This window comes from Triticum dicoccoides, chromosome 1B (genome assembly GCF_002162155.2).
Source record: "Triticum dicoccoides isolate Atlit2015 ecotype Zavitan chromosome 1B, WEW_v2.0, whole genome shotgun sequence".
Taxonomy (NCBI): Eukaryota; Viridiplantae; Streptophyta; class Magnoliopsida; order Poales; family Poaceae; genus Triticum; species Triticum dicoccoides.
In genome coordinates, this window is record NC_041381.1 from 651,649,383 (window position 1) to 651,670,039 (window position 20,657).

Genomic DNA, 20,657 nt, shown 5'->3' on the forward strand with positions numbered 1-20,657 from the left:
TTGAATTATCTGCTCAACACATACATAGAGTTGTGGCAAGGGAAAAAAAATAAAACACGATGGACATAGTGAGAAGCCTCTGCATCACCATCCATACCTCCTGTGTCCCCAGCCTCGCCTCAACTGCAACCATTTTGGAGTTCTCCCACTAAAGATGCAGGGCATCTTCTGTTGGGTCCTGTAGAGCATTTAAAATGAATGTCAAATTTATGTAAAGAACAGAATTTATTGCAGCTAGATGATCAGAACTCTTCCTAATCTAGTAACCAATGTGTCTAGCTTAACTCTTTTGTCATGGCTGATGGAGATGATCAGAGCATGGTCATCGCAGATCCAGAAATAAATTCTAGGAAATTTCCCATTGCACAAAAACTCGTTTCCCATCTCTCAGTATCGATATGAGGTCTGTATCATATAAAGATCCCATTGCACAAAAACTATTTTCCCACCTGCCAAAACACTGAGTTCACACATTCAGTTTCAAATTCAATTTGACAAAACAGTGGAATAAGAAGAAAGCCACCGCCCTCGGCCTTAGCATGGTCTGGCCATATTGGCAATATACCTCTTTAGCCCGCAGATTTTTCGATGGTCTTAAATGATCCAAATCTCTAATAAGCTTGCCACAGTGGCAGAGTACTTGATGGGAAAAATGTCCTTCATTTCACTCTTGTTATATTATTTTTTTGAAAAAATGTTCTTGTTATAAACTTGCTGAAACAGGTTAAAATCCGTTTCTGGTAATAACAGCTGATGTAATTTTTTGCATGAAAAAAATAATCTAATCATCCTGCAGGAGCAATTACATGCAGTCAAAAAGAAAGAATGTGGGGATAAAAAATAAGCAAAAAAAAATTGTGTGGCTGCTGGGATTCGAGCCCAGGTCTCCACGGCCACAACGTGGAATTCTCACCACTAAACTACAGCCACAATGATGTCTATTTTCCGCTACCAAATGGCACGTATAAACGTACCTCCTTTGAGACCGTACAATTTGAGCTAGCAAACTTAACCACTATCTCAACTCCTGTGAATAAACTAGAGCATGACACAAGCCACAAAAGAGCACGAGGGCACAGTGTGTGTCACTCTTGGCCGACAGACAAGCCACATATTGAGGCAGTTTTCACAGAAATAATTTTTAAAAAATATTGAGGCGGTAACAGCAGCTTAAGGCGATCAAACAGTTAGAGCAGGAACAATAAAAATTCTGCTTTGAACAATATTTGAACTGTGAATAGCAGCTTATTTACATCAGCTAGCATTTCGTCCTTTTTGCTCCAAATTCAGACTTGTAATTTTGTGCGTGTTAATATCGCTCGATTGAACCTAATTGCATACACTTACTCCCAGCAAACAGCCGGCCAGCGTCTACTAAAACAACACCTGACGTTGGCTTCGCTACTAATTTGCGACCTTTATACCGTGTATAGGCTGCTCGAAACTTGATCTCATCTCATATGCTTGGATGGATATTAATACTAACTCCCTAACAGATCAAGGCCTTGGTACATTGCCACGCTGATAAATCTTGGTCAATCTGGCAGTCACATCCCACTACTTTGATAGACTATCTGGTCAGTCTGCCGAACTGCGGAATGCATATGGGAGAAACGGAGAGAGTGCGCTGCAGAGTACAGATCATGGGCTACCGGTGTCCGCAACACAGCTCCAAGCAGGCACCTTCGGCACATCCATCTCTGCCATCGAGCGTCTAATATGCTCCACCTCGCGCCATCTATCACCACTGCCTGCTTGCACATTGCTATACACCACATGGTAGCCAACATTACCTGGTTCCAACTCCATAAATTTTCGAGCCGCAAAAGATGCCAGCTTGACGTTCGAATGTGTTCTGCATGATGCAAGGAGAGCACCCCAAATTCTTCCGTCTGGCTTAACATTCATGCCACTGATCACTTGGGCAGCTTCATCTAGGTCACCCGAACGGCCAAGAATGTCCACCATGCAAGTGTAGTGGCCTAGCTCCGGTGCGATGCCAAACTTCGTAATCATGCAATCAAACAATGCACGGGCTTCACTAACAAGCCCTGAGTAACTACACGCCGACAGCAAGCTCAGGAAGGTCACCCCGTTTGGCATCACTCTTTCCGCAAGCATTTGGTCGAACAATGCCAGAGCTTCCCTGCCATTGCCATGAATCGCGTACGCTTCAATTATTGAACCCCATGCGACGATGTCTCTCTGCTGGATCTTGTTGAAGCACCGGCGTGCCAAATGGATGTTCCCGCATCTAGCATAGAATTTGACAATGGATGTCTCCAAGTAACAAGTATTCTCATATTGCGCACCAGCGTAGCTGTTTCGTATGATGTATCCATGAGCTGATTTACCTAGCCGCGAAGCACCTAATTCCATGTAGCTGATGACCAGCCCTTGAAGCATGTCAGCATTGATAGCTAGCTGAGAGTTCAACATTCGCCCGAACAGATGGACTACTTGTAAGAAGTGCCCATGGTGGATGAGACCCCACATCATGGCTGACCATATGCAGCTGGCTGTTCCCCGGAATTCTTCAAACAACTTGGCGGAAGATTCCATTTCACAGCATTTAGCATAGAAATCCAGAAAGGATGCCACCAAGACTGGATCACTAAGCCCACTCCTAATCACGAAACAATGGAGCTTTTTTCCTTGATCAAGACACCTGTGCTTGGCAAATGCAGCAACCAGGGCAGTTAAGGTCCGGCAAGTTGGACACACTTCCTCTCTTCTCATCCTCTCAAACATGTCAATGACTTGACCAACGTTCCCCTGCGACGAAAACTCCGAGATTATAATGTTCCAGGAAACCGCATCTCTTCCTCCCGGGGACAGCTCAAACAGCCTCACCGCGTCGCCCAAGCCAGTCGCCGTCCTGCTCAAGTGCGTCAGTATTGAGTTGAGAACCAGCGGCTCTTCGCTTAAACCGCTCTTCACCGCATGACAGTGTAGCTGTCTCCCCCCGGGAACGTCCCTCTTGGAAGTACACAGACGAAGCAGGACGGCGAGCGTCACCATGCTCGGCTCGCACCCGTCCATCCGCATCTTGGTCACCAATCCGGAAACCCCCCGTCCGTCGCCTGTGCCAGCATAGGCAGAGATCAGCGACGTCCAAGAAACCGCGTCCCTTGCAGTCATTTCGTCGAACAGCTGCCGCGCGGAGGCGACCGCGCCGTGCCTCACGTAGGCGTCGACGAGGGTGTTGCAGAAGTACAGGTTGAGGGCGAATCCGGTCCGGACGCCGACCGAGTGGGCGGCCCCGACGAGGCCAGCGGCGGCGAGCGAGGCCCCCGCGCGGTTGAGCAGCGGGAGCGTGAAGCCGTCCGGGCGGGCGCCGGCGCGGAGCATGGCGGCGAAGGCGGAGACGGCCGCCGCCGGGAGGCCGGAGTCGAGGCGGTCTCTGATGGCGGCGTTCCATTGGGGGGCGGTGGCGCAGGCGGAGGTGGCCGGAGGCGGTGAGCCGGGGAGGAGGAGGCTGCTGCGCGGGGCTATCAGCAGAGCGGGTGTTGGGCGAAATGCAGAAAAGGAACATGGAGGCATCTTGGCCCGACTGCAACAAGCCCGCCGTCCAGTTCGTCCCCGCCGGCACGCTGCTCCAGCAGCCGGGCAAGGACGGGGAGATGGAGCAGGTTGCGGGAGCACGCCAGCGTGTCACGCCTAACCTACACTTGGCTCGGTGACTTGGCACGTCTGCACATAAAATCCCCGCAAAAGAAAAAAGATGGTACTCCTTCCGTCCGGAAATACTTGTCATCAAAATGAACAAAAGGGGGTGTATCTAGATGTATTTTAGTTGTAGATTCATCCCTTTTTATCCATTTTGATGACAAATATTTTCGGACGGAGGGAGTAGTATACTATGTTGTCATTGGGCAAGTGAATGGCGCTTCTTAAGAATTTCTGCGCATATAATCTTACTGCAGGCTCAAATGGCAATGACTAATACTCCTTCCGTCTCAAAATAAGCGTCTCAACTTTGTACAAAGTTATACTATGCTTGATACAGTTATTTTGAGAAGGAGGGAGTACCATGTACTAATACTGTTGTAACCTTCAGCACTAATATTTTCATAAGTGCATCGTTCATGACTTTGATTGTTCCCTCACGGTTTGATTCTTCCGGGGGAAGACACCATGGGCTCGGGATGCGGGCGCACACCGTTGCAGGAGTGCGGCGGCGTCACATTGCCCTTAAGAGGGTGCCACCGAGGAGGAAAGGCACTCATAGAATGAGAGTAACACGGGGGCGTGTTGGAGTTGTGTCGAATATAGTGTACAAGGTAGGTTGCAGTTGGAATCTGAGTAGTATTGTGTTTAAATAGGATATGAAGTCGTGTCCTAGTAAGACACTTGTATTCTAGGCCTCTCTTATATAGCGGGGGTAGACACACGATGTAACATATGCCAACATAATAGCACAGGCGCGCAAGGGAGAGTCGGCGGCGTGTGCCGGCGCCTGGGTGGCCGGTGTGCGGTATTGTGACGGTGTCACGGGGAGGAGCGCCCGTAGTCAGGCATCGGGGATGTAGCCATATCGGTGAACCTCGTTAACAAATCTCAGTGTCGTGCTCGTGTGATTGCTTGGTCCTCGGATGATCAACGGTATGCCTCGAATTTATTCTAACAAGTGGTATCATGAGCTAGGTTGTCCAGAGGCCATGGATTATTGATGAGCAGAAGCCGAAAGAAATCGCGGAAGAGATTGGTTTGATCTGTGTATGTCAAGCGATCGGGGCCAACAAAGCTTGGAAAAATCGAAGTTGACATGAGGGATCGATGGAAACTTGGAAGCGTGTCAGCAAGATGGAAGCAATCAAGAGCAGTGTCAGATCCCGCTGATCCAGGCGGCGGCAGCCAGGAGAGCTCCTATTTGCCGCGCGCGGGCGGCAAATGGTCGAGCCTTCGCTGAAGGAAGAGCGCATGGGCCGGCCTATTAGGAGGAAACGAGCTCACAAGTAAAAAAAGGAAACAAAAATTCAAGTGCCCGCAAGAGAGTTCGAACTCAGGACCTCCTTATCTAGAGCTAGCGTTGCTAACCGATGGAACCAGTGACCCCGCAAAAAGAAAACCCGATGGAACCAGTGAACTCTCATAATAATTTGAGGCGCGAAAGTTTAAGTACCATACACTGTTGAATCTTTTTTTTAAAGTACACATAAAATATTGTAATATCCGTTGAACATTTTGCGATAGCAGTTGAACATTTTATTAAAATAAGTTGAGTATTTGAAATAATATAGGATGAACATATTTAAAAGAAAATATGAATATACACGCTGAACAATTTTCGGACACGTACTGAACATTTGTGAAAATACGTCGAATAATTTACGAATACACATTGAACATTGTGTAATATACAGTGAACAAAATTAAGAAACATAGTGAACATTTGTATACTCGTTGAAAAACCAAAACCAAAATAGAAAAATTGCAAAATATATTTACTGAACATTTTTATATCCATTGAACATTTTAAATAATACTTGATGAACATTTTTAAAACAATATGAATATATGTGTTGAACAATTTTTGAATACGCATTCAACATTTAGTAAAAACCATTGAACAATTTCATAATACACGATGAACATTTTCATAATACACGATGAACATGTTTATACGCAAAGGTGAACAAATTTCATAATATACAATGAACATTTTTATTAATACAACTAATTTCTTGTAATACACGGTGAACATTTTATATAATACGCACATAAAAAGAAGAAAACAGAAAAGAAACAGAACAGAAAATAAAAAATAATGTAAAATAAAATGAAACAGAAAAGGAACCAAAACAGAAAAATAAAAAACCCGAAACAAAACAACAGAAAGCCGGATAAAACAGTGAAAAACTGGAAGAAAAAACCGCAGAAGAAAATGAAAAAAAAAAAACCCTGCAGAAGCAGCGAAGGAAAACAGCACAGGAAATCGTACGTGGGCCGGCCCAAGTGGGGACTCGCTTCAGCGAAGGTGCAGCTCCCTGACGCTCACGAGCGTCATATAGGATCCACCGGCAGCCAGGGCACGAAGCAGGACGCGGGGATTTCCTATTTGGCGCTGCAGGCGCCGGTTTGGCTCGGCCCATCTACCATTCCCCCACTCGCCTCCCCTGTTTTGAAACCCAAAAATGGAGAGTTGCGAAGCCAGGAATCGAACCACAGATCCCTCACTTGACCGCTAACTCTAGCAACCACTACGCCACAGACCTCACTCGTGAATGCAAACCTCTTTTCCGTTTGTTTATACATACAGGAAATGCCCTTCATGTTCTTTTTCTTTTCCTGTTTTTTCCTTTTTTTTCTTAAATGCATGAAATGTTCATAAATAGACGATATTTTTTCTAATTTGTGAACTTTTTCTTTAAAATGATGAAATTTTTTCAATTTCAAAGAACTTTTTTCAAACTTGATTAACCTTTTTTTTGAAATGAATGAACTCTTAACATTTTGATGAACTTATTTTAAAAATCAATGAACTTATTTTAAAATCCGATGAACTTTTTTCAAAATTTTGGATTTATTTGAAAATTCATGATTTTTTTCAAATTGAATATTTTTTTTTAAATTTGATAAACTTTTATTAAAAAAAGGATGAACTTTTTTCACATCGATGAACCTTTTTCAATTTGGATGAACTTTTTTCAAATCCGATGAACCTTTTTTTCAAATCGATGAACTTTTTCAATTTATAGATGAACTTTTTTGAAAATCGATGAACTACTTTTGTATTCGTGAACTTTTTTTTGAATACATGAACTTTTCAATTTGATGAACTTTTTCCTTTGGAAACAAATTCTTAAATTTTCTGAAAGTTCGCGAACATTTTTTGAAATAACTCCCGAACTTCGCTGCAGCGCGGCTACTGGTTGCTCTTAACTATTTTCACGCTTTTTATTGCCAGTAGGTGCAGGCTGGTCAAGCAGTTAACCTAACGTGTAAAGAATGCAACTGTACAGAGTTCGAATCCTCATCTCAGCGGTTTTTTTGGGGTTTCCTTTCCACGGTAATATCATTCGCTGGCGCTGCTCGTTGTGGGCCGGCCCAATAGCGTTGGCTCGCGGGCGCCAGGGAGCTTCGCTGGCGCCTGAAGCGCCGAGTAGTAGGTCCCCAGGACGCGACGCGAGCAACGCGTGCGTGCAACAGGCGCCTGGCCGAGCAAAGGCCCAGGCGGGACCTCGAGGCCCAAAAGCTAGGCTGGTGCATCTTGGGGGCTAGGCGCGCTACAGGCTCGAGCAGCGGAGGTCGGAGGCGTGGATGAGGCACTGGTGTACGGAGGTGCAAGCTGCATCCGTTGGTGAAATTTGTTTGTGTTGACACCAGATTTTGGCACAGTCAAGAACTTATTTAAAATGGCCTCAAATGGAGAAGTGTTCTACATGAAAAAGTTTCGTATTGTTGAGACGAACATCTTTGAAGTTTGGGCCATCGCCATTTGATCTCATCTCGAAGGCCGAAGTTGTGTTCGAAATACTGAGATTTTGTATTCAGAACACTATTCAACACATTACACCCCCAAGACTGCCTCGTATGAAAAAATGATCTACATGGATTGTCTTCGTCTCGTCGAATCGATCGATTTTGATATAAGAATCGTTCTAACCCGAGTTCGTATGCAAAATTTAGAGCCATCCGAATACAGCACTATCACGAGCCAAAAGTGGCGCGCCCCACCAGACACCCTGTCTGATGGGTAGCGCGAATAACAGCCTGTGTTGCACGAGCGATTTGACCCTCAAGGTTAACTCTAATAAAAAACGTTCAACATAAAAGTTGTTCGTCTCGTCGAAACAGTCAAGATTGCTTTTGGGCTCGTTTCCATCCGAGGTTGTTTACCACCTCAAAAGTTACCCGCAAGGTGCAGCCAGTTTAAACCGAACAGTTTTGGAAAGTTCGGACAAAACCAATCCGAATTTGACTAGGGTTTTGGACGTGAATCCAAGCATTTTCCTTGCACGGGAAGTCCAGCCGCCTCTTATATACCTGAGGGGTGATGGCCGATTGAACAACACACAATCGATCAAATCATATACCACTTTTTATCTTTTATCTTTTCTCCTTAACCCTAGTTCTTCTTCTTCCTCGTTCTTCGTTTGTTCTTCTTCATTGCAGGGCGGCGAACCTCGAGGCTCTAGGGGCGATCAGGTCGACCTAGGGCAGCCCATAGCCGCCGCGCGCCCTGATGGGGTCCCTCCCGGGCGTGTGGGGTTTCGGGTCTTTAAAAGCGCCCGCCGGATTGTCTTGCATACCGCGCTTCCGGCGGGTCTCCTTCGACTTGAGCTGCGGTGCACCACCCCGGCGTCGAGGGTACACGGTGACGTGTTCGTGTGCGAACACACTTTTTGGCGACTCCGCTGGGGACGAAGCTTCGAACGGTCTCCGGCCCGTTCTTGCTACGAAGAGATCGTCATCTAGGGTTTGCAGTCTACAAAGGTAATATGAATACCCAATCCCTTTATGTAGATGCAAATAATTCATATGGTGTTACTAGATCGTTCAATGAGTATGCTCTATCGGCCAACCCTAGTTTTTTCAATCATGCAACTAACTACGTGCAAGGGCCGATTCAAAGTAATTTATATACTTCAACTTCTTATGATATTAGTAATATGCACCATATGTATCCCAACTCACATGCATCGGCAACCCAGCAAATTCGTATGCCGATGAGCAACATGATGAGTTCGATTAATCAATTTGAAACACCCCAAGTTAGAACTTCCAACGCCATACAAAAACGTGTTTCACCCTTTTATTCATCGGCAGCTAATGTGCAATATAGTAATCCAACCATGTCGATGAATGAGAGAATTGGCCATGCTACTAATGGCTATTTGGCCAGTTACTCTCAACCGTCATATGCTACACCTCATGTTAGTAATTCTTCGGCACCATATACAACTGTAGATGCTCATAATTCGGCTTCACACCTTCCTGGTTATAGCCGAATGAATGTAAATTTTACAGGAGCGGTTGTGCCCAACATTGTAGAAGATGAGGTAGTGGTGGCTGCATTGAAGAGTTTAGCCCAAAATAAGAGAATTAGTGCTCTTTGCCTTGAACAACATGAAAAGGAGCTATTTCCTGATTATGCCGCAATAAAAGCTAGAGTTTTGCAAGAAGATGAATCTTTGCCAATTGATAAAATTGGCGAGCAAAAGTATGGTCTTACAACATTGCGTATGCCTTCACCTAGTACTACATCATATTATACACCCCCTACACAATTGCAAAATTTCGGCAACACCCGTGTGTCATTGCCGAAAGAATCTAAAAGCATTGGGGGGCAATCATATCCGGAGTGGGCTGAAATTGAGAAAAAGCTTAAAGCTAATTTTGCCGCTCGCCGTCAGAAACAAATAGAAAAAGAATTGGCTCAGATAAAAGAAGCATTGCCAATTGGTACAATCAATGAAAAGAAGGATGATTCGGAACATGAAAGTGCTTCGGTTGAAAAAGCCGAATCAAGTAGTATATATTCTGAATCCATCAAATCCAACGAGGCAAGCATTATTGAGAAAGGGCATGGCAAGCATAGTGAAGGAAATATGCCCTAGAGGCAATAATAAAGTTATTATTTATTTCCTCATATCATGATAAATGTTTATTATTCATGCTAGAATTATATTAACCGGAAACATGATACATGTGTGAATACATAGACAAAACTATAGTCACTAGTATGCCTCTACTTGACTAGCTCATTAATCAAAGATGGTTATGTTTCCTAACCATAGACATGTGTTGTCATTTCATTAGTGGGATCACATCATTAGGAGAATGATGTGATTGACATGACCCATTCCGTTAGCCTAGCACTTGATCGTTTAGTATACTGCTATTGCTTTCTTCATGACTTATACAAAGTTCCTGCAACTATGAGATTGTGCAACTCCCGTTTACCGGAATAACACTTTGTGTGCTACCAAACGTCACAACGTAACTGGGTGATTATAAAGGTGCTCTACAGGTGTTTCCGAAGGTACATGTTGGGTTGGCATAATTCGAGATTAGGTTTTGTCACTCCGATTGTCGGAGAGGTATCTCTGGGCCCTCTCGGTAATACTCATCACCTAAGCCTTGCAAGCATTGTAACTAATAAGTTAGTTATGAGATGATGTATTACGGAACGAGTAAAGAGACTTGCCGGTAACGAGATTGAACTAGGTATTAGATATCGACGATCAAATCTCGGGCAAGTAACATACCGATGACAAAGGGAACAACGTATGTTGTTATGCGGTTTGACCGATAAAGATCTTCGTAGAATATGTAGGAACCAATATGGACATCCAGGTCCCACTATTGGTTATTGACCGAGAATGGTTCTAGGTCATGTCTACATAGTTGTCGAACCCGTAGGGTTCGCACGCTTAACGTTACGATGACAGTTTTATTATGAGTTTACAAGTTTTGATGTACCGAAGTTTGTTAGGAGTCCCGGATGTGATCACGGACATGACGAGGAGTCTCGAAATGGTCGAGACATAAAGATTGATATATTGGACGACTATATTCGGACACCGGAAGAGTTCCGGGTGATTTCGGAGAAAACCGGACTGCCGGAGGGGTTACCGGAACCCCCCGGGGAAGTATTGGGCCTTAGTGGGCCTGAGGGGAGAGAGAGGGCAGCAGCCCAGGAGGTGGCGCCCTCCCCCAAGGGGAGTCCGAATTGGACTAGGGAGGGGGGGCGCGGCCCCTCTTTCCCTCTCCCTCTCCCCCTCTTTCCTTCCCCCGTTCCTCCTTCCTCGTTAGACTAGGAAAGGGGAGTCCTACTCCCACTAGGAGGAGGACTCCCCCCTCCTTGGCGCGCCCCAAGGGCCGGCCGGCCTCCCCCCTTGCTCCTTTATATACGGGGGGGGCACCCCATAGACACACAAGTTGATCTACGGATCGTTCCTTAGCCGTGTGCGGTGCCCCCCTCCACCATATTCCATCTTGGTCATATCGTCGCGGAGTTTAGGCGAAGCCCTGCACCGGTAGAACATCATCATTGTCACCACGCCGTCGTGCTGACGGAACTCATCTCCGGAGCTCGGCTGGATCGGAGGCCGGAGATCGTCATCGAGCTGAACGTGTGCTGAACTCGGAGGCCCCGTACGTTCGGTGCTTGGATCGATCGGATCGTGAAGACGTACGACTATATCAACCGCGTTGTGCTAATGCTTCTGCTTACGGTCTACAAGGGTACGTAGACGAACACTCTCCCCTCTCGTTGCTATGCCATCACCATGATCTTGCGTGTGCGTAGGAATTTTTTTGAAATTACTACGTTCCACAACAGTGGCATCCGAGCCTAGGTTTTATGCGTTGATGTTATATGCACGAGTAGAACACAAGTGAGTTGTGGGCGATACAAGTCATACTGCTTACCAGCATGTCATACTTTGGTTCGGCGGTATTGTGAGATGAAGCGGCCCGGACCGACATTACACGTACGCTTACGCGAGACTGGTTTCACCGTTACGAGCACTCGTGCTTAAAGGTGGCTGGCGGGTGTCTGTCTCTCTCACTTTAGCTGAATCGAGTGTGGCTACGCCCGGTCCTTGCGAAGGTTAAAACAGCACCAACTTGACGAACTATCGTTGTGGTTTTGATGCGTAGGTAAGAACGGTTCTTGCTAAGCCCGTAGCAGCCACGTAAAAATTTGCAACAACAAAGTAGAGGACGTCTAACTTGTTTTTGCAGGGCATGTTGTGATGTGATATGGTCAAGACGTGATGCTATATTTTATTGTATGAGATGATCATGTTTTGTAACCGAAGTTATCGGCAACTGGCAGGAGCCATATGGTTGTCGCTTTATTGTATGAAATGCAAACGCCCTGTAATTGCTTTACTTTATCACTAAGCGGTAGCGATAGTCGTAGAAGCAATAGATGGCGTAACTGTTGGGGAACGTAGTAATTTCAAAAAAATTCCTACGCACATGCAAGATCATGGTGATGATATAGCAACGAGAGGGGAGAGTGTATGTCCACGTACCCTCGTAGACCGTAAGCGGAAGCGTTATCACAACGCGGTTGATGTAGTCGTACGTCTTCACGATCCGACCGATCCAAGCACCGAACGTACGGAGCCTCCGAGTTCAGCACACGTTCAGCTCGATGACGTCCCTCAAACTCTGATCCAGCCGAGTGTCGAGGGAGAGTTCCGTCAGCACGACGGCGTGGTGACGATGATGATGTTCTACCGGCGCAGGGCTTCGCCTAAACTCCGCGACGATATGACCGAGGTGGAATATGGTGGAAGGGGGCACCGCACACGGCTAAGGAACGATCCGTAGATCAACTTGTGTGTTCATGGGGTGCCCCCTGCCCCCGTATATAAAGGAGGGAGGGAGGAGGAGGCCGGCCCTATGAGGGGCGCGCCATGGGGAGTCCTACTCCCACCGGGAGTAGGATTCCCCCTTTCCTAGTCCAACTAGGGGTCCTTCCATGTAGTAGGAGTAGGAGACTAGAAAGGGGAAGAGAGAAGGGAAGGAAGGAGGGGGTGCGGCCCCTTCCCCTAGTCCAATTCGGACTAGCCCTTGGGGGGCGCGCAGCCTGCCCTAGGCAGCCCCTCTCTCTTTCCCGCAGGGCCCAATAAGGCCCAATACTTCACCCCGGCGAATTCCCGTAACTCTCCGGTACTCCGAAAAATACCCGAATCACTCGGAACCTTTCCGAACTCCGAATATAGTCGTCCAATATATCGATCTTTACATCTCGACCATTTCGAGACTCCTCGTCATGTCCCCGATCTCATCCGGGACTCCGAACTCCTTCGGTACATCAAAACTCATAAACTCATAATATAACTGTGATCGAAACCTTAAGCGTGCGGACCCTACGGGTTCGAGAACTATGTAGACATGACCTAGAACTATTCTTGGTCAATAACCAATAGCGGGACCTGGATGTCCATATTGGCTCCTACATATTCTACGAAGATCTTTATCGGTCAAACCGCATAACAACATACGTTGTTCCCTTTGTCATCGGTATGTTACTGGCCCAAGATTCGATCGTCAGTATCCAATACCTAGTTCAATCTCGTCACCGGCAAGTCTCTTTACTCGTTCTGTAATGCATCATCCCGTAACCAACTCATTGGTCACATTGCTTGCAAGGCTTATAATGATGTGCATTACCGAGAGGGCCCAGAGATACCTCTCCGACAATCGGAGTGACAAAACCTAATCTCAAAATACGCCAACTCAACATGTACCTTCAGAGACACCTGTAGTACTCCTTTATAATCATCCAGTTACGTTGTGACGTTTGGTAGCACACAAAGTGTTCGTCCGGTAAACGGGAGTTGCATAATCTCATAGTTACAGGAACATGTATAAGTCATGAAGAAAGCAATAGCAACATACTAAACGATCAAGTGCTAAGCTAACGGAATGGGTCAAGTCAATCACATCATTCTTCTAATGATGTGATCCCGTTAATCAAATGACAACTCATGTCTATGGCTAGGAAACTTAACCATCTTTGATTCACGAGCTAGTCAAGTAGAGGCATACTAGTGACACTATGTTTGTCTATGTATTCACACATGTATTATGTTTCCGGTTAATACAATTCTAGCATGAATAATAAACATTTATCATGAAATAAGGAAATAAATAATAACTTTGTTATTGCCTCTAGGGCATATTTCCTTCAGTCTCCCACTTGCACTAGAGTCAATAATCTAGTTCACATCGCCATGTGATTTAACACCAATAATCATATCTGTATATGATTAACACCCATAGTTCACATCGTCATGTGACCAACACCCAAAGGGTTTACTAGAGTCAATAATCTAGTTCACATTGCTATGTGATTAACACCCAAAAGAATACTAAGGTGTGATCATGTTTTGCTCATGAGAGAAGCTTAGTTAACGGGTCTGTCACATTCAGAGTCGTATGTATTTTGCAAATATTTTATGTCCACAATGCTCTGCATGGAGCTACTCTAGCTAATTGCTCCCACTTTCAATATGTATCCAGATTGAGACTTAGAGTCATCTGGATCAGTGTAAAAGTTTGCACTGATGTAACTTTTACAACAAACTCTTTTATCACCTCCATAATCGAGAAACATCTCCTTAGTCCTTACTAAGGATATTTTTGACCAATGTCCAGTGATCTACTCCTAGATCACTATTGTACTCCCTTGCCAAATTCAGAGCAGGGTATACAATAGGTCTGGTACATAGCATAGCATACTTTATAGAACCTATGACTGAGGCATAGGGAACGACTTTTCATTCTCCTTCTATTTTCTGCTGTGGTCGGGATTTGAGTCTTACTCAATTTCATACCTTTGCAACACAGGCAAGAACTCTTTCTTTGACTGTTCCATTTTGAACTATTTCAAAATCTTGCCAAGGTATGTACTCATTGAAAAACTTATCAAGCGTCTTGATCTATCTCAATAGATCTTGATGCTCAATATGTAAGTAGTTTTTACTGAGGTATTTCTTTTAAAGAACTCCTTTAAAACACTCCTTTATGCTTTGCAGAATAATTCTACATTATTTTTGATCAACAATATGTCATTCACATATACTTATCAGAAATGCTGTAGTGCTCCCACTCACTTTCTTGTAAATACAGACCTTTCCAAAAGTCTGTATTAAACCATATGCTTTGATCAACTCATCAAAGCGTATATTCCAACTCCGAGATGCTTGCACCAGTCCATTGATGGATTGCTAGAGCTTGCACACTTTGTTAGCATCTTTTAGGATTGACAAAAACTTTCTGGTTGCATCATATACAACTCTTCTTTAATAAATCAATTAAGGAATGCAGTTTTGACATCCATTTGCCAGATTTCATAAAATGTGGCAATTGCTAACATGATTCGGACAGACTTAAGCATCACTACAGTTGAGAAAATCTCATTGTAGTCAACACCTTGAACTTGTCAAAAAACCTTTTGCGACAAGTCGAGCTTTGTAGATAGTAACACTACTATCAACGTCCGTCTTCCTCTTAAAGATCCATTTATTTCTTATGGTTTGCCGATCATCGGGCAAGTCCACCAAAGTCCATACTTTGTTCTCATACATGGATCATATCTCAGATTTTATGGCCTCAAGCCATTTCGTGGAATCTGGGCTCATCATTGCTTCCTCATAGTTCGTAGGTTTATCATGGTCTAGTAACATGACTTTCAGAACAGGATTACCGTACCACTCTGGTGCGGACCGTACTCTGGAAGACCTACGAGGTTCTGTAGTAACTTGATCTAAAGTTTCATGATCATCATCATTAGCTTCCTCACTAGTTGGTGTAGGAATCACTGGAACTGATTTCTGTGATGAACTACTTTCCAATAAGGGAGAAGGTATAATTACCTTATCACGTTCTACTTTCCTCCCACTCACTTCTTTCGAGAGAAACTCCTTCTCTAGAAAGGATCCATTTTTAGCAACGAATATCTTGCCTTCGGATCTGTGATAGAAGGTGTACCCAACTATTTCCTTTGGGTATTCTATGAAGACGCACTTCTCCGATTTGGGTTCGAGCTTATCAGGATGAAACTTTTTTCACATAAGCATCGCAACTCCAAATTTTTAGAAACGACAGCTTAGGTTTATTGCTAAACCATAGTTCATACGGTGTCGTCTCAACGGATTTAGATGGTGCCCTATTTAATGTGAATGCAGCTGTCTCTAATGCATAACCCCAAAACGATATTGGTAAATCAGTAAGAGACATCATAGATCGCACCATATCTAGTAAAGTACGATTACGACGTTCAGACACACCATTACATTGTGGTGTTCCAGGTGGCGTGAGTTTGTGAAACTATTCCACATTGTTTTAATTGAAGACCAAACTCGTAACTCAAATATTCCTCTCCGCGATCAGATCGCAGAAACTTTATTTTCTTGTTACGATGATTTTCCTCTTCACTCTAAAATTCTTTGAACCTTTCAACTATTTCAGACTTATGTTTCATCAAGTAGATATACCCATATCTGCTCAAATCATCTTGTGAAGGTCAGAAAATAACGATACTTGCCACGAGCCTTCATACTCATTGGTCTGCATACATCAGTATGTATTATTTCCAATAAGTTGGTAGCTCGTTCCATTGTTCCGAAGAACGGAGTTTTAGTCATCTTGCCCAAAAGGCACGGTTCGCAAGCATCAAATGGTTCATAACCAAGTGATTCCGAAAATCCATCTTTATGGAGTTTCTTCATGCACTTTACACCGATATGACCCAAACGGCAGTGCCACCAATAAGTTGCACTATCATTATTAACTTTGCATCTTTTGGCCTCAATATTATGAATATGTGTATCACTACGATCGAGATCCAACAAACTATTTTCATTGGGTGTATGACCATTGAAGGTTTTATTCATGTAAACAGAACAACAATTATTCTCTGATTTTAAATGAATAACCGTATTGCAATAAACATGATCAAATCATATTCATGCTCAACGCAAACGCCAAATAACATTTATTTAGGTTTAACACTAATCCCGAAAGTATAAGGAGTGTGCGATGATGATCATATCAATCTTGAAACTACTTTCAACACACATCGTCACTTCACCCTTAACTAGTTTCTGTTTATTCTGCAACTCCCGTTTCGAGTTACTACACTTAGCAACTGAACCAGTACCAAATACCGAGGGGTTGCTATAAACACTAGTAAAGTACACATCAATAACATGTATATCAAATATACCTTTGTTTACTTTGCCATCCTTCTTATCCGCCAAATACTTGGGGTAGTTCTGCTTCCAGTAACCAGTCCCTTTGCAGTAGAAGCACTTAGTCTCAGGCTTAGGCAGACTTGGGATTCTTCACTTGAGCAGCAACTTGCTTGCCGTTCTTCTTGAAGTTCCCTTCTACCCCTTTACCCTTTTCTTGAAACTAGTGGTCTTGTTAACCATCAACACTTGATGTTCTTTCTTGATTTCTACCTTCATCGATTTCATCATCATGAAAAACTCGGGAATCATTTTCATCATCCCTTGCATACTATAGTTCATCACGAAGTTCTACTAACTTGGTGATGGTGACTAGAGAATTCTGTCAATCACTATCTTATCTGGAAGATTAACTCCCACTTGATTCAAGCGACTGTAGTACCCAGACAATCTGAGCACATGCTCACTAGTTGAGCGATTCTCCTCCATCTTTTAGCTATAGAACTTGTTGGAGACTTCATATCTCTCAACTCGGGTATTTGCTTGAAATATTAACTTCAATTCCTGGAACATCTCATATGGTCCATGATGTTCAAAACATCTTTGAAGTCCCGATTCTAAGCCATAAAGCATGGTGCACAAAACTATCAAGTAGTCATCATATTGAGCTAGCCAAACGTTCATAACGTCCGCATCTGCTCCTGCAATAGGTCTGTCACCTAGTGGTGCATTAAGGACATAATTCTTCTGTGCAGCAATGAGGATAAACCTAAGATCGCAGATCCAATCCGCATCATTGCTACTAACATCTTTCAACACAATTTTCTCTAGGAACATATCAAAATAAACATATGAAAGCAACAACGCAAGCTATTGATCTACAACATAATTTGCAAAATACTACCAGGACTAAGTTCATGATAAATTTAAGTTCAATTAATCATATTACTTAAGAACTCCCACTTAGACAGACATCTCTCTAGTCATCTAAGTGATCACGTGACCCAAATCAACTAAACCATAACCGATCATCACGTGAGATGGAGTAGTTTTCAATGGTGAAGATCACTATGTTAATCATATCTACTATATGATTCACGCTCGACCTTTCGGTCTCCGTGCTCCGAGGCCATATCTGCATATGCTAGGCTCGTCAAGTTTAACCTGAGTATTCCGCGTGTGCAAAACTGGCTTGCACCCGTTGTAGATGGACGTAGAGCTTATCACACCCGATCATCACGTGGTGTCTGGGCACGGCGAACTTTGGCAACGGTGCATACTCAGGGAGAACACTTCTTGATAATTAGTGAGAGATCATCTTAAAATGCTACCGTCAATCAAAGCAAGAATAAGATGTATAACAGATAAACATCATATGCAATCAAAATATGTGACATGATATGGCCATGATCATCTTGCGCCTTTGATCTCCATCTCCAAAGTACTGTCATGATCTTTATCGTCACCGGCACGACACCATGATCTTCATCATCTTGATCTATATCAATGTGTTGTCACATGGTCGTCTCGCCAACTATTGCTCTTGCAACTATTGCTATCGCATAGCGATAAAGTAAAGCAATTATTTGGCACTTGGCATCTTATGCAACAAAGAGACAACCATAGGGCTTCTGCCAGTTGCCGATAACTTCAACAAAACATGATCATCTCATACAACAACTTATATCTCATCACGTCTTGACCATATCACATCACAACATGCCCTGCAAAAACAAGTTAGACGTCCTCTACTTTGTTGTTGCAAGTTTTACGTGGCTGCTACGGGCTGAGCAAGAACCGTTCTTACCTACGCATCAAAACCACAACGATAGTTTGTCAAATAGACTCCGTTTTAACCTTCGCAAGGACCGGGCGTAGCCACACTCGGTTCAACTAAAGTTGGAGAATCTGACACCCGCCAGCCACCTGTGTGCAAAGTACGTCGGTAGAACCAGTCTCGCGTAAGCGTACGCGTAATGTCGGTCTGGGCCGCTTCATCCAACAATACCGCTGAACCAAAGTATGACATGCTGGTAGGCAGTATGACTTATATCGTCCACAACTCACTTGTGTTCTACTCGTGCATATAACATCAACGCATAAAACCTAGGCTCGGATGCCACTGTTGGGGAACGTAGTAATTTCAAAAAAATTCCTACGCACATGCAAGATCATGGTGATGATATAGCAACTAGAGGGGAGAGTGTATGTCCACGTACCCTCGTAGACCGTAAGCGGAAGCGTTAGCACAACGCGGTTGATGTAGTCGTACGTCTTCACGATCCGACCGATCCAAGCACCGAACGTACGGAGCCTCCGAGTTCAGCACACGTTCAGCTCGATGACGTCCCTCGAACTCCGATCCAGCCGAGTGTCGAGGGAGAGTTCCGTCAGCACGACGGCGTGGTGACGATGATGATGTTCTACCGGCGCAGGGCTTCGCCTAAACTCCGCGACGATATGACCGAGGTGGAATATGGTGGAAGGGGGCACCGCACACGGCTAAGGAACGATCCGTAGATCAACTTGTGTGTTCATGGGGTGCCCCCTGCCCCCGTATATAAAGGAGGGAGGGAGGAGGAGGCCGGCCCTATGAGGGGCGCGCCATGGGGAGTCCTACTCCCACCGGGAGTAGGATTCCCCCTTTCCTAGTCCAACTAGGGGTCCTTCCATGTAGTAGGAGTAGGAGACTAGGAAGGGGAAGAGAGAAGGGAAGGAAGGAGGGGGTGCGGCCCCTCCCCCTAGTCCAATTCGGACTAGGCCTTGGGGGGGCGCGCAGCCTGCCCTAGGCAGCCCCTCTCTCTTTCCCGCAGGGCCCAATAAGGCCCAATACTTCTCCCCGGCGAATTCCCGTAACTCTCCGGTACTCCGAAAAATACCCGAATCACTCGGAACCTTTCTGAACTCCGAATATAGTCGTCCAATATATCGATCTTTACATCTCGACCATTTCGAGACTCCTCGTCATGTCCCCGATCTCATCCGGGACTCCGAACTCCTTCGGTACATCAAAACTCATAAACTCATAATATAACTGTCATTGAAACCTTAAGCGTGCGGACCCTACGAGTTCGAGAACTATGTAGACATGACCTAGAACTATTCTTGGTCAATAACCAATAGCGGGACCTGGATGTCCATATTGGCTCCTACATATTCTACGAAGATCTCTATCGGTCAAACCGCATAACAACATATGTTGTTCCCTTTGTCATCGGTATGTTACTTGCCCGAGATTCGATCGTCGGTATCCAATACCTAGTTCAATCTCGTCACCGGCAAGTCTCTTTACTCGTTCTGTAATGCATCATCCCGTAACCAACTCATTGGTCACATTGCTTGCAAGGCTTATAATGATGTGCATTACCGAGAGGGCCCAGAGATACCTCTCCGACAATCGGAGTGACAAAACCTAATCTCGAAATACGCCAACTCAACATGTACCTTCGGAGACACCTGCAGTACTCCTTTATAATCACCCAGTTACGTTGTGACGTTTGGTAGTACCCAAAGTGTTCCTCCGGTAAACGAGAGTTGCATAATCTCATAGTTACAGGAACATGTATAAGTCATGAAGAAAGCAATAGCAACATACTAAACGATCAAGTGCTAAGCTAACGGAATGGGTCAAGTCAATCACATCATTCTTCTAATGATGTGATCCCGTTAATCAAATGACAACTCATGTCTATGGCTAGGAAACTTAACCATCTTTGATTCACGAGCTAGTCAAGTAGAGGCATACTAGTGACACTATGTTTGTCTATGTATTCACACATGTATTATGTTTCCGGTTAATACAATTCTAGCATGAATAATAAACATTTATCATGAAATAAGGAAATAAATAATAACTTTATTATTGCCTCTAGGGCATATTTCCTTCAGTAACGACAACGATGCTACGATGGAGATCAAGGTGTCGCGCCGGTGACGATGGTGATCACGACGGTGCTTCGGAGATGGAGATCACAAGCACAAGATGATGATGGCCAT

At 44.5% G+C, this 20,657-nt stretch overlaps 1 non-coding gene across 1 annotated transcript; it reads right to left on the reverse strand.

Annotated features, from left to right (window-relative positions):
* Positions 1-858: 858 nt before the first annotated feature.
* Positions 859-930, reverse strand: TRNAH-GUG. Its single transcript has one exon. It is a non-coding gene; the product is annotated as a tRNA-His (tRNA).
* Between the last annotated feature and the right edge of the window lie 19,727 nt (positions 931-20,657).